The following is an 11,570-nucleotide window of genomic DNA, read 5'->3' as shown; positions in this document are numbered from 1 at the left end:
TTTTAAAAATGTATAAAATAACGGTGAAAAGTTAAAGAATCTTAAGAATGTCGCTAAATGTAAAAAACTTTTGCAAAGCCTTAATTTTTTATGATGAAACATATATTTTATCATCTTTTATGTATAATATGTTTTAATGCTTTTTTAACCCAATGAGGGTTTTGTGATTTTGATTTTACTATAGCGATTGTTTTATAAACAAAGAAAAAATTATGTCAGGATTGCAGAGATGGCAAACTGTTAAAATAGTTTGGGTATTAAATTATGAAATAATTGGGTATTAAATAATTCAAAATCCAAGATGTGCGATTGAACAGATCTGTAGGCATCTGTAAGTGCTGAGGTGAAAGTGTCAACCAAAGCAGTTAGATTGAACATTTATACCTGGAGGTCATCAATAGAGGAACTGGCTGTGGACCTTCACCTGTGCATCCCGTTTGCTGCTGTAGCGGTGTCTCTCTCTCTCTCTCTCTCTCTCTCTCTCTCTCTCACACACACACACACACACACACACACACTCTTATTTCTTAAAAATAAAGGATATTTCCTTCAATTTAGGCATTCTTAACTTGCCACCCCGGTGGCCCCTGCGTTCTTGGAGGAGGCCAAGAAAGAGCAGACCCTCAGGTGGCTGGCGATGCACTTGACCCTGAGGACATCAGGTCCCAGGCCCGCCAGCCGTCGCCGGTGCCGAGCTGCAGCTGAAGCCACCAGCCCAGACGTGGCGCACGGGCAGCAAGCGGCTGGACACCCCAGACCAGACCCGAGCCCCCAGCAGCGCGGATGCTGGGGCCAGTCGCCCAGGCGGCGAAGTCAGGCGATCAGCCCACCAGCAGCCGCTCAGTCTCGAATCTGTGTGGACTGCCCAGCGCCAGGGCCCAGGATCCGGAGAGGTGTCCAGGCGGAGCGGACCCTCAGACCAGGTAGAATGTGACGCCATTCAAGGGAAGCTCCGCCATCCCGCGCCAGTGCCAGAGGTGCAGCTGCAAACTGCCAGTCCTGGCACGGGAAGCGGTGGGGACAGGTGAGGGAAGGGGCAACCCGAGACTGTCCTTGCCTCTCCCGCTGCCTGACACCACCCAGGCAGCCCCCAGGGCCGGAGCCTCAGCGCTGAAGCCAGGCCATCCGTGAAGCCAGTCTGGTGGCCGCGGGGTGCCTGTGCCAGCCCCAGATCTTCCTGCGGACGATGAGCGGGGTGGGCGCATGGCCAGACTGGCCCTCCTCCTCAGGCAGGGCGGCCTGCGCGCCTGCGATTTTCCGCCTGTGTTCCTGGGGCAGCCCGGGCCGCCAGGAGAACCCGCGAGCCCAGCGGCGCCTGCCCCGGGCTGCAGCCCCACCTGTCGGCGGGCGCCGCCTGGGAGCGGCTTCCGGGAGCCGGGTGGCCCCCGCGGTGCAGGCGCGCGCCTAACGGCTTTGCGAGGCTCACTAGGTCTGAGAGGTCAGTAGGTCTGAGAGATCTGAGGCCGCGAGTGTACTGGCCCCCCTCCTCGGGCAGGGCGGGCTGCCCGCCTGCGATTTTCCGCCTGTGGTCCTGGGGCTGCCCGGGCCCGGCCGGGAGAACTCGCGAGCTCAGCGGCGCCTGCCCCGGGCTGCAGCCCCACCTGTCGGCAGGCGCCGCCTGGGAGCGGCTTCCGGGAGCCGGGTGGCCTCCGAGGTGCAGGCGCGCGCCTAACGGCTTTGCGAGGCTCACTAGGTCTGAGAGGTCAGTAGGTCTGAGAGGTCGGAGGCTGCCAGTGTAGCTGCTGAAGGGTGGACCGGGCTGGATCGCGGATTCTGGGCTAGATCGCAGAGGTTGGGTCGGGGATTGGGAGTTGATTGGGGATTTGGGGCTGGGTGTGGGGCGGCGGGCGGTGAAAAGGTGACAGGGAGCTGCCGCGGCTCAGGAGCCTGTGGTTGGGGGTCTGAGAAGAACTCACCTCCTTGAAGAAGTTCTGCGGCTTCGGGAGCCGCAGGGGCCAGCGGGCCTGGGCCCCATAGATTACGTCTGCACGGGTTCGGGGCACCGAATCTGGGACGCGGAACTGCGGAAGATCCACAGGGCGCTGTCGAGGGCGATGCCGCGGAGGTGGAGCGCTGCCTGGCGCGCAGGAGCAGAGACCTGGAAGCCTGGGACAGGCAGCACAGGGAGTGGGGGCTCGGCCCAGGGTGGGAGGGGGTCCCCGGGCCCGGCTTCCCGGCAGCCCCTGGGACGGGGCATTGGAGGGCGCCGGACACCCTCGGAGCGGCGGGGCCAAACGGAACCTCAGCTGCTCTGCATCCCTCATAATTCCCCTGCGGAGCACTTGGTGGAGAATGTTAAGTGATTTAACTCACAAAGCGAAACATATACAGTGTTTTTATTTTTAACGTACACGTTTAAATCATGGTGTTATATACATTATAGGAGGTGCCTAATGAGAGAACTCATTCACCTATCAAAAATACCTGGAGCGAAAAGTTCTCAGGTGAAACTGTTCGTTTTACATCCGTATCCACCTGTGCAGATCGGTTCTTTACTGAAGGTTCTTAGAGGGAAACTTAGAAGTGGGAGGTGGGTTCTGTGTTCTTGAATGGGAAGACACATTTTTTTTTAATGTGAACGCTTTCTCTGTTTGTCAATTTTGCATAAGACAAATGAAAACATCAAGGTTTTAACATTTTTGCATGACATCTGCTGTCTTTTACTATTGTGATGACATTTAAAACAAGTTTATAATGGAGTGAAAAAATACTTCCTCCTCTAGATAACAAAATTTGCTATTAATTTCTACAATTAATGGTTTACTAACAGCTGAGAAGACAAATAAATGCATGGAACAGAATAGGAAATGCAGAAACAATGTAATTATATAAGACATACATAAGGATTGATAATGTTAACAGTCATGAATAGGAAAGAATGAATTGTTAATGAAAAAATGCCTGCTGTTTGAAGAAAACTAGTGAAAGTTTATGTCACAAACATGAGTTCCTGATGGAGTACAGATTGAAATTTTTACATATGCAAATGAGAAAAGTACCAGAAGAGAACACACATGCTTATTTTACAGGTAAATTTTATGTTGACAAAGGCCTTTCTAAGAATGACCTCACAAGCAGGCATTCTGAAGGTTGATTTAGCAAAGTAAAAATTAAAACTGCCTGTGTATCAGAAAAAAAATTAACAAAATAAGAGAACATACTTGAAAAATATTTACTGTATTATATATATATTCAGATGAAAAGTATGTTTTCATTTTATAGGAATTATATTCTTATGTATCATATACATAGTACTGATATGTATAACGTATTACAGATATGTAAGTTATATATACACAGATGAAAAGTTGTATATATGTACATACATATATACTCATTAGATGAAAAGTGCATCTTCATTTTTTTTTTTTTTTTTTTGAGATGGAGTCTTGCTCTGGCACCAGGCTGAAGTCAGTGGCACCATCTCAGCTCACAGTCTCTACCTCCTGGGTTCAAGTGATTCTCCTGTCTCAACCTCTGAAATAGCTGGGATTATAGGCACGCCACCACCACACCCAGCTAATTTTTGTATTTTTAGTAGCGATGGGGTTTCACCATGTTGACCAGGATGGTCTTGAACTCCTGACCTTGTGATCTGCCTGCCTTGGCCTCCCAAAGTGCTGGGATTACAGGTGTGAGCCACCACACTGGGCCTGAAAAGTGCATCTTCATTTTACAGGGAATTCTTACAAATCAAATAATCAAAAACTCTAAAAGTGGGCAAAGTACTTTATTTTGCAGATCTACAAGTTACTTATGTACATAGGAAAAAAATCCTTTGCATTTCTGGTATAAGAATTTAAAAGAGGAATGAAACTGTTCTCTATCCACAATATGTGTGAGGATGTTTTATACGCTGCCTAAAGTTTAAGTTGCTGATTGCTTTTTAAATACATAACATGGTGGTGAGTACTAGATTTAAAAAATGTGTATGCCAGTTACCCTTCAATTCCATTTCACTGAATACCCTTGGGAAATAGAGATACATACTCTTTGTTTTTCACAGCACTTATTTTAAAAAGAACCCCTAGAATGGATCCTATAAATAAATTACAGTTGCATCCATAGGATGGAATAATATGTGACCACTGAAAGTGACAATAGATACAGAAGTATGTTGATGTATGAAGATGTATTTTGTTATAGCCAGTGAGGAAAAAAGAATCCATTTGATTATACATATACAGAAACAGACTATGGTCTTGTGTTAGCAAAAAATATGTACAAAGTATGATAAAATGTGTAATGTCTGGGCATTTGTGTTTTAAGTAAAGATTTTTTTCCTTTTTCTTAACTCTGATTGCTGCAGTGAACATATACAAAACTTCTAGTAAAAGTTTATTGTTAATGGAATAATATTTGGGAAGAGAGGAATATGAATTTTGCACAGATAAAAATAATTTATCACTTTCTATTTTTTACCATTATTATTATTTGTGTGTGTTGTTGTCATCTTTGAACTTGTAGCCTCTTCAGAAGTAAAAGGGAATTTTTTTATCTGTGTTTCCAGATTTTATTATGTATGTATTTTATTATGTACATATGTTTTTCTTATATATACATTCATTTCATATATGCAAACAATGATAGATTAATCATTCATTTTACCTGTATTCTTTAAAAATAAAAATAACAAAATAGTTACTATTGTGAAAATATTGCTTTATACGAGTTTATTTAAAAATATTGGCCGGGCGCGGTGGCTCAAGCCTGTAATCCCAGCACTTTGGGAGGCCGAGACGGGCGGATCACAAGGTCAGGAGATCGAGACCATCCTGGCGAACACGGTGAAACCCCGTCTCTACTAAAAAAAATACAAAAAACTAGCCGGGCGAGGTGGCGGGCGCCTGTAGTCCCAGCTACTCGGGAGGCTGAGGCAGGAGAATGGCGTAAACCCGGGAGGCGGAGCTTGCAGTGAGCTGAGATCCGGCCACTGCACTCCAGCCTGGGCGATAGAGCGAGACTCCGTCTCAAAAAAAAAAAAAAAAAAAAAAAAAAAAAAAAAAAAAAAAAAAAAAAAAAAAAATATTGAGCCCCCCAACTGTATTTATCCATTCTTTCATTCCATTTATTCATCGAACATTACCTGAGTGCCTGTTATGTGGCAGACATATATTGCTATCTCTCAGGAAATATATATATATATTATATATATATATATTATATAGCAGACATATTCTGCTATCTCTTATCCTTAAAAACTTCATATTTACCTGTCCTGCCTGCACAAGCTGAGAGATTTCAAATGGGAATATTAGGACTTCATCTCACTGACACTTTATCTCCCACCTTTCAAACAAAAGCATTTGTGAAGTTAGAAAATAGTAGAAGATAACCTTTAAATGCCCTTTCAAAAGTATCAGTCTTAAATACTAATAATTAATCATTGGAAAGTCTGATTTGTGTATATTTTGTAAATATAAGTAGTGAATAAAATGAGCCGTACCTATTCATTTGAATCTTGAGTTTCCTTTGGCTTCAGGTTGTTTGAAAATCAAAGAATTTGTTTAAAAAATGCATGATTGTTATTTCAGTGCCCTTTCCCCATAGTCCCTTTAAGAACTAAAATGTATTTAAGGGCCACTTACATGCCTACAACTGCCCTAGACCTGCTGAGTATACCGTATTCTACTTAACGTAAGGTCTCATGGATTGTGTGATGCCTGATTATTTTATATATCAGTAAGATCATTTTTAAAATGCTACCAATTATATTTGTAACAAATCATGAATGGTAAGTGGCATTCCAATATCATAAGTGTCAGAATGTGACCTACTCTTTAAGTAATCCTACGAAATAGGTATCATTGTATCATTTTACTTAATTAAAATGCTTTTGTTAAGTAGTAGTAATCATAATAATTATAATATCTAGCTGGGTGCAGTGGCTCACACCTGTAATCCCAGAACTTTGGAAGGCTGAGGTGGGAGGATCGCTTGATGCCAGGAGTTTGAGACCAGCCCAGGCAACAAAGTAAGAGTCTTACTCTACAAAACATTTTAAATTAGAAGCTGGGCATGCTGGTGCACATCTGTAGTCCCAGCTACTCAATGCCCAGGAGTTCCAGGCTACAGTGAGGCGTGATTACATCATTGCACTCCAGCCTGGGCAGAAGAGTGAGACCTAGTCTCAAAAAAACAAAAATCTAACAATTATTGAGTTGTTGCTGTAGGGACTTCTCTAAATACTTTACACAGTTTCTCATTTAAGCACCATGATGGTGTCCTATGAGATGGCTACTATTGTCATCTTTATTAATGAGGAAGTGGAGGCACAGAAAGGCTAAGCAATACCTGGTAAATGACAGTTTAACGTAGGACTCAAGCCCTAGTTGAACTGAATCCAAAGACTGAGCTCTTTCTATTCAAATACGCTGCTGTTTTCATTAAGGCAGTGAACAATAAGAGCTAATACATATTGTACCTTACTCAAGAAAAAGTAAGTATTTGTTTTCAAGGCAGAGGAAAAACATGCTCTTCAGTGTTTACAATTATGTGAATTATTGTGTGTTTTGAGATATTGCACTACAGTTTCCTAAAAAGTCCTCTTACTCTCATAGACTTGCTCTACATTTGGCCTGTGCTAATGCCTGTGTGGAAGTGGTCACTCTCCTGCTGAGCAGAAAATGCCAGACTGACGTTTGTGACAATCAAAACAGTACGCCTTTGATACAGGTATGTAGTAGCCAACTCTTTCAGCATGACATGGCTTTGATTTACATATATAGAATTAAAACAAATTCATCTCATTTACATGTAACTAGTTGGTATAACCTGTGGAATCTGTATTTTGAATTCTTAGAATTTACAATCTATTTCTTGATCTAATATGGGCAGGCTGTACATTGCCAGGAAGAGACTTGTGCCAACATTCTGCTGGAACATGGTGCCAATCCAAATCTTAAGGATATCTACGGCAACACTGCTCTCCATTATGCTGAGTGTAATGAGAGTACGTCACTGGCAGAAAAACTGCTTTCCCATGACGCAAATATTGAAGCACTGGACAAGGTATAGATTAACAACTTTCTTTTCAAAATATGTGTTTTAATCTTGACGTAGGTAAGGGTCCATTTTTTGTATTTGGAAGCTCAAGCATTCCCTGAATGCAAATGCAAATTAAGTTATTTTGAAATAACTTAGTTGTCTAAGATTTTATTTTAAATTTTGATACTTTTATTTTATTTATTTATTTTATTTTTTTATTGAGACGGAGTCTTGCTCTGTCCCCAGGCTGGAGTGCAGTGGCGCGATCTCGGCTCACTGCAAGCTCCGCCTCCCAGGTTCATGCCATTCTCCTGCCTGAGCCTCCCGAGTAGCTGGGACTACAGGCTACCGCCACCACACTCGGCTAATTTTTTGTATTTTTAGTAGAGACAGGGTTTCACCGTGTTAGCCAGGGTGGTCTTGATCTCCTGACCTCGTGATCCGCCCGCCTCGGCCTCCCTAAATGCTGGGATTACAGGCATGAGCCACCACGCCTGGCCTAAATTTTGATACTTTTAAAGAAGCATTAAAGGGCACGGCTTTTTAAAATGCACTTTGGAAAATATTTGTGAATTGGTTAAAGATAAAATCTTTTCAATTTTTTTTTTATGCAGGGTTTTTTATTTCCTAATTAATGTAAAACAACACAGGGAAGAAAATATGCCCTGGAAATAGGCTTTATCTTAAAAAACAAAACTAAAGCAACTTACAATAAATGGACATCTTGGCCGGGTATGGTGACTCACGCCTGTAATCCCAGCACTTTGGGAGGCCAAGGCAGGTGGATCACAAGGTCAGGAGATCAAGACCATGTTGGCTAACAGAATAACACCTTTTCCTTCCCACCATTAATCATTCACTGCCATTCAGAGAGTCTTTAGAAATTTACTTACAGGTAATCTTTCAATAAGTAGAAGCTGACCCTTTCATCATTTCATGTCCCGTTGTCACCATATAGGTGATTATATGTCAACAAGTGTTCATTACAAGTTGGGTTTTCTCAATTAGAATAGAAGCAAATCCTAAACTTTTTTTTTAGTTGAAGTTGTATTATGAACTATCCCAGTGTGTCTGTTAAGTTTATAGAGCTTTAGCATAACCAGGATGTCAGTTTTAAACAATGAAATCCACGAAGTTAATAAGAAAACAGATAGGAATTATTTAATAATTTAGTTTTGGCGGTCCTGTGTACAAACTATGTATTTGGTTAACAATCTGGGAAAATTATGTATAAATAGATTGTAAATGCATAAATGTTGGAAAAATTATTGAAGTGGGTATTATGAGTCTTTTTAGCAATTTCTATCATATATGAGGGCCTGAAATTTTTGTAAAACATATGATACTGGAGAAAGAAAATATTTTACATGCAAATAATTGGATTATACACAACCATTTAGTAACATTTTTATATTTGCTAGGAAGCAAATATAAAAACACAAGGGCTGTATTCTAAATGTGGTGCACAGATTTGTTTGTTTGCCTCTGTAAGTTGAGTCAACATGTAAAATTTAGAAGACTTGTGCAGAAATCGGGACTTCAGGCTTATGTTAAAAAATCAAACCTGGCATCCCCTGAGTTTCTAGCACTGTTGGGCCTGCTGTGCAGAGGTCGCCCCTCTACAGAAGGCATATATTCTCCAGCTTGCTACTGTGCCCACATTAATGCTTCCCTTTGTCAGTGAACCTTCCTTTGTCCTTGTACGTATTTGGGTTTACAATTCCTATGTTGTAGTATATTTTAATAAAGACTTCAAGGTTTCTAAGTCAGCGTGTATTTGCTTATAATACGTAGTCTATAGATTATACAAATTCCTCAGTTATGGGGTTGAATTTTAGAATTTAGAAGTTTTTAAAACTCTTTTTCTTTATCTATACCACAAATAATCATCTACCAATAAGAATGCCTAGAAGCCTTTTTAGGTTATTCCTGGTTATTGGTGGATAGTTTATGAATGTTGCAGACATTACATCTTTCTCCTCAGCAATCTTCCCTAAAAATGCAACTGACTTATTGGCTTTTGTTATGCTAGAGATAATCCATACGGATCGGTATGAGAGCTTTTATTGACAGGCCATTATATTTTTTTTCTGATTTATATTTTGCCTAAAATAATAACTAATTTTAAATACAATTTAAATAGAAACCAATAAAAATGGGTTTAAAAAGTAGAGTTGATTAGGTCCCAAGATTACCATTAGAATTGATAATAGAATTTCTTACGGAGCTTTGGGTTTTTTTAAGATTTATTTTTAAGTTTTTTAAACCTTTCTTACGCAGAACATACTAAGCTTTCTAACAGTTAAGATAAAAATCTATTCTCTTGTATTAGGAAAAAAAACCAATGGACTATTTAATAATAAAGAGAATAAGTGCATTTGCAGCCAATCTCTCCTAATTCAGAGCTTATTTCCTTAGTGACCCATTTGGAGCAGCAGTGCCTGACATTAGCACCTGGGATCCTGACACCATTGACAGAAGTGAATCAAGCAAGTTTGTACCACACATAGGAAACCTTCACCTCTTTGGGAAGCTCTGGCAACAGTATCTCTGAAACTCTTAATTCCTCAATTGTTAATGTTTGCCACAAAACTATTGTCAAATGGAGATTAGGTGAAGTTTAAGACATTTCTTGATTGTTGGACATGAAATAGTTTCGTGACTTCTCAAATGCAGACGGTCATGTAGTCTTTGTCTTGGGGTACTTCTGGTAAAGCAAATATTCTTTAAAATATAGTTTAAGAAACACTGCTCTAGATATAATAATTTAGATGATTAATTTATGTAAAAAAGCTTAAAGTATTTGCTACTATGTCTTAGGTCTTCGGGGCTATAGAGACAAAAGATACAGCCCTTGCTCTCAAGAAGCTCTTGGTTTCAGAGGGAAGCAATAAAATGATTACAATATACTATGCTAAGTGCTGTGCGAAAAGCAAGGATTCTTGGGACTGGTAAGTATTTGAAGTGAGTTTTGGCGATGACCACAGTTAATGTGGGGAAGCAGAGGAGGGCTGTTTGCAAGGCAAAGTGTAGTGCGTGAGGAAACAGAGGAGTGAGAAGGACGGAACTGCTTTTCATTTACTTCCTGTCTATATTGTATGTTGAAGTTCAAAGCATCTTAGAGCAGATTTTCAGTTCCGCTGAAAAATATGTAATTTTGGCTTAGCCCAAGTGTTCTCAGCCTGTTCTTTTTGGACCCAGGCCAGGTGTTCACAGCTGTCCTCACTGGCCCAGCCCGGGGTTCATTGCCACCCTCACTGGGCCCAGCTCAGGGGTTCACAGCTATTGACTTTGGGCCAAGCCCAAACACTCCAAGCTGTCCTTAGAGGGCCCAGCCAAGGTGTTCACAGCTGTCCTCATTGGTAGCTAGCCCAGGTGTTAGTCCTTGTTGCCAGTGGGCCCAGACCAGTGTTCACAGACATCCTCATTGGGCCAGCCCAGGAGTTCAATGCTGACCTCACTGGGCCCTGCCTAGCTCTTCATAGCTGTCCTCACTGGGCCCAGGCCAGGTGTTCACAGCCATCCCCGTCAAGGTCAGCCCAGGGGTTCACAGCCTTCCTCGTTTGTATGAGCTCAGTTTTTTTTATACCAGCAGTTATTCATAGCCATCAATATCAAGGCAAGCCCAGGAGTTCACAGTTCCCTTCAGTGACATCAAGCCCAGGGTTAAGAGCCATTTTCATTGGCCCCAGGCCAACTGTTCGTAGCTCTCTTCATTGTGGCCAGCCCAGGGCTTCACAGCTGTCTTCATCCAGGCCTCACCAGTGTTCACAGTGGTCCTCATCTAAGCTAGCCAAGGAGTTCTCTGTCATCCACATGACAGCCAGCCCAGATATCCATAGCTGTCCTCATCGAGGGCAGCCAGTTTGTTCACACATGTGCTTATTGGTGCCAGCCACCCTCATAGAGGCCATCCCAGGTATTGACAGCCATCCACACTGGGCCCAGCCCAGGTGTCCATGCCTGTCCCCATTGAGCCTAGCCCTGTTGTTCATAGATTTCCTCACAAGACTTCTTTGAGTTGTTTTCAGCAGTTTCCATGGTCCCAGGCCAGGGCTTCACAGATGTCCTCAGTGGGGACAGCTCATCTGTCCACTGTTGTCTTCATTAGGCCTGGTGCAGATGTTCACAGCTGTACTCATTCAACTCAGCCAAAATGAACAGAACTGTCCTCCTGAGTGCACACCAGGTGTTTCTAGCTGTCCACATTGGGGTCAGCCCAGGTGTTCATAGCCATATGTTCTGGACCCATCCCAGTTATTCCAGGCCGTCCTCTTGAGCCCAGCCCAGATGTCCACAGCCATCCTCCTTGGTCCCAGCACAGGTGTTCACAGCTATCTTCCTTGGCCCTAGGCCAGATGTTCACATTCGATCTCACTGGGCCCAGACCAGCTATGCAAAGTTTTTGCCTTGAAGTTGAGGTGTGTTGAAGTTGGGGTTCTGAGGTTGGATAGCAGTGTGCAGATGCAGGTGACTTGTGCCCCAGCACTGGGCTGCCTGGCTGTGCCCTGAGCTTGTCTGACCTTCAGTCTGTGCTGAGTTGGAACCTGCTCTAGAGGTTTCCAGATCTCTTCTTTTTACCC

At 42.6% G+C, this 11,570-nt stretch overlaps 1 long non-coding RNA gene across 2 annotated transcripts; it reads left to right on the top strand.

Moving 5' to 3' along the window:
* Nucleotides 1-1,639: 1,639 nt before the first annotated feature.
* LOC104681932 lies at nt 1,640-10,119 on the top strand. Of its 2 annotated transcripts, none has more exons than XR_004056422.1 (4): nt 1,640-1,702; nt 6,561-6,675; nt 6,838-7,011; nt 9,406-10,119. It is a non-coding gene; the product is annotated as an uncharacterized LOC104681932 (long non-coding RNA). The 2 variants fall into 2 exon arrangements; XR_004056423.1 differs by lacking the exon at nt 1,640-1,702 and adding an exon at nt 5,916-5,974.
* The last annotated feature ends 1,451 nt before the right edge of the window (nt 10,120-11,570 follow it).

Source organism: Rhinopithecus roxellana, chromosome 3, assembly GCF_007565055.1.
Source record: "Rhinopithecus roxellana isolate Shanxi Qingling chromosome 3, ASM756505v1, whole genome shotgun sequence".
Classification (NCBI taxonomy): Eukaryota; Metazoa; Chordata; class Mammalia; order Primates; family Cercopithecidae; genus Rhinopithecus; species Rhinopithecus roxellana.
Note: the sequence above shows the minus strand (reverse complement) of the source record. Positions and strands in the feature narration are given on the sequence as shown.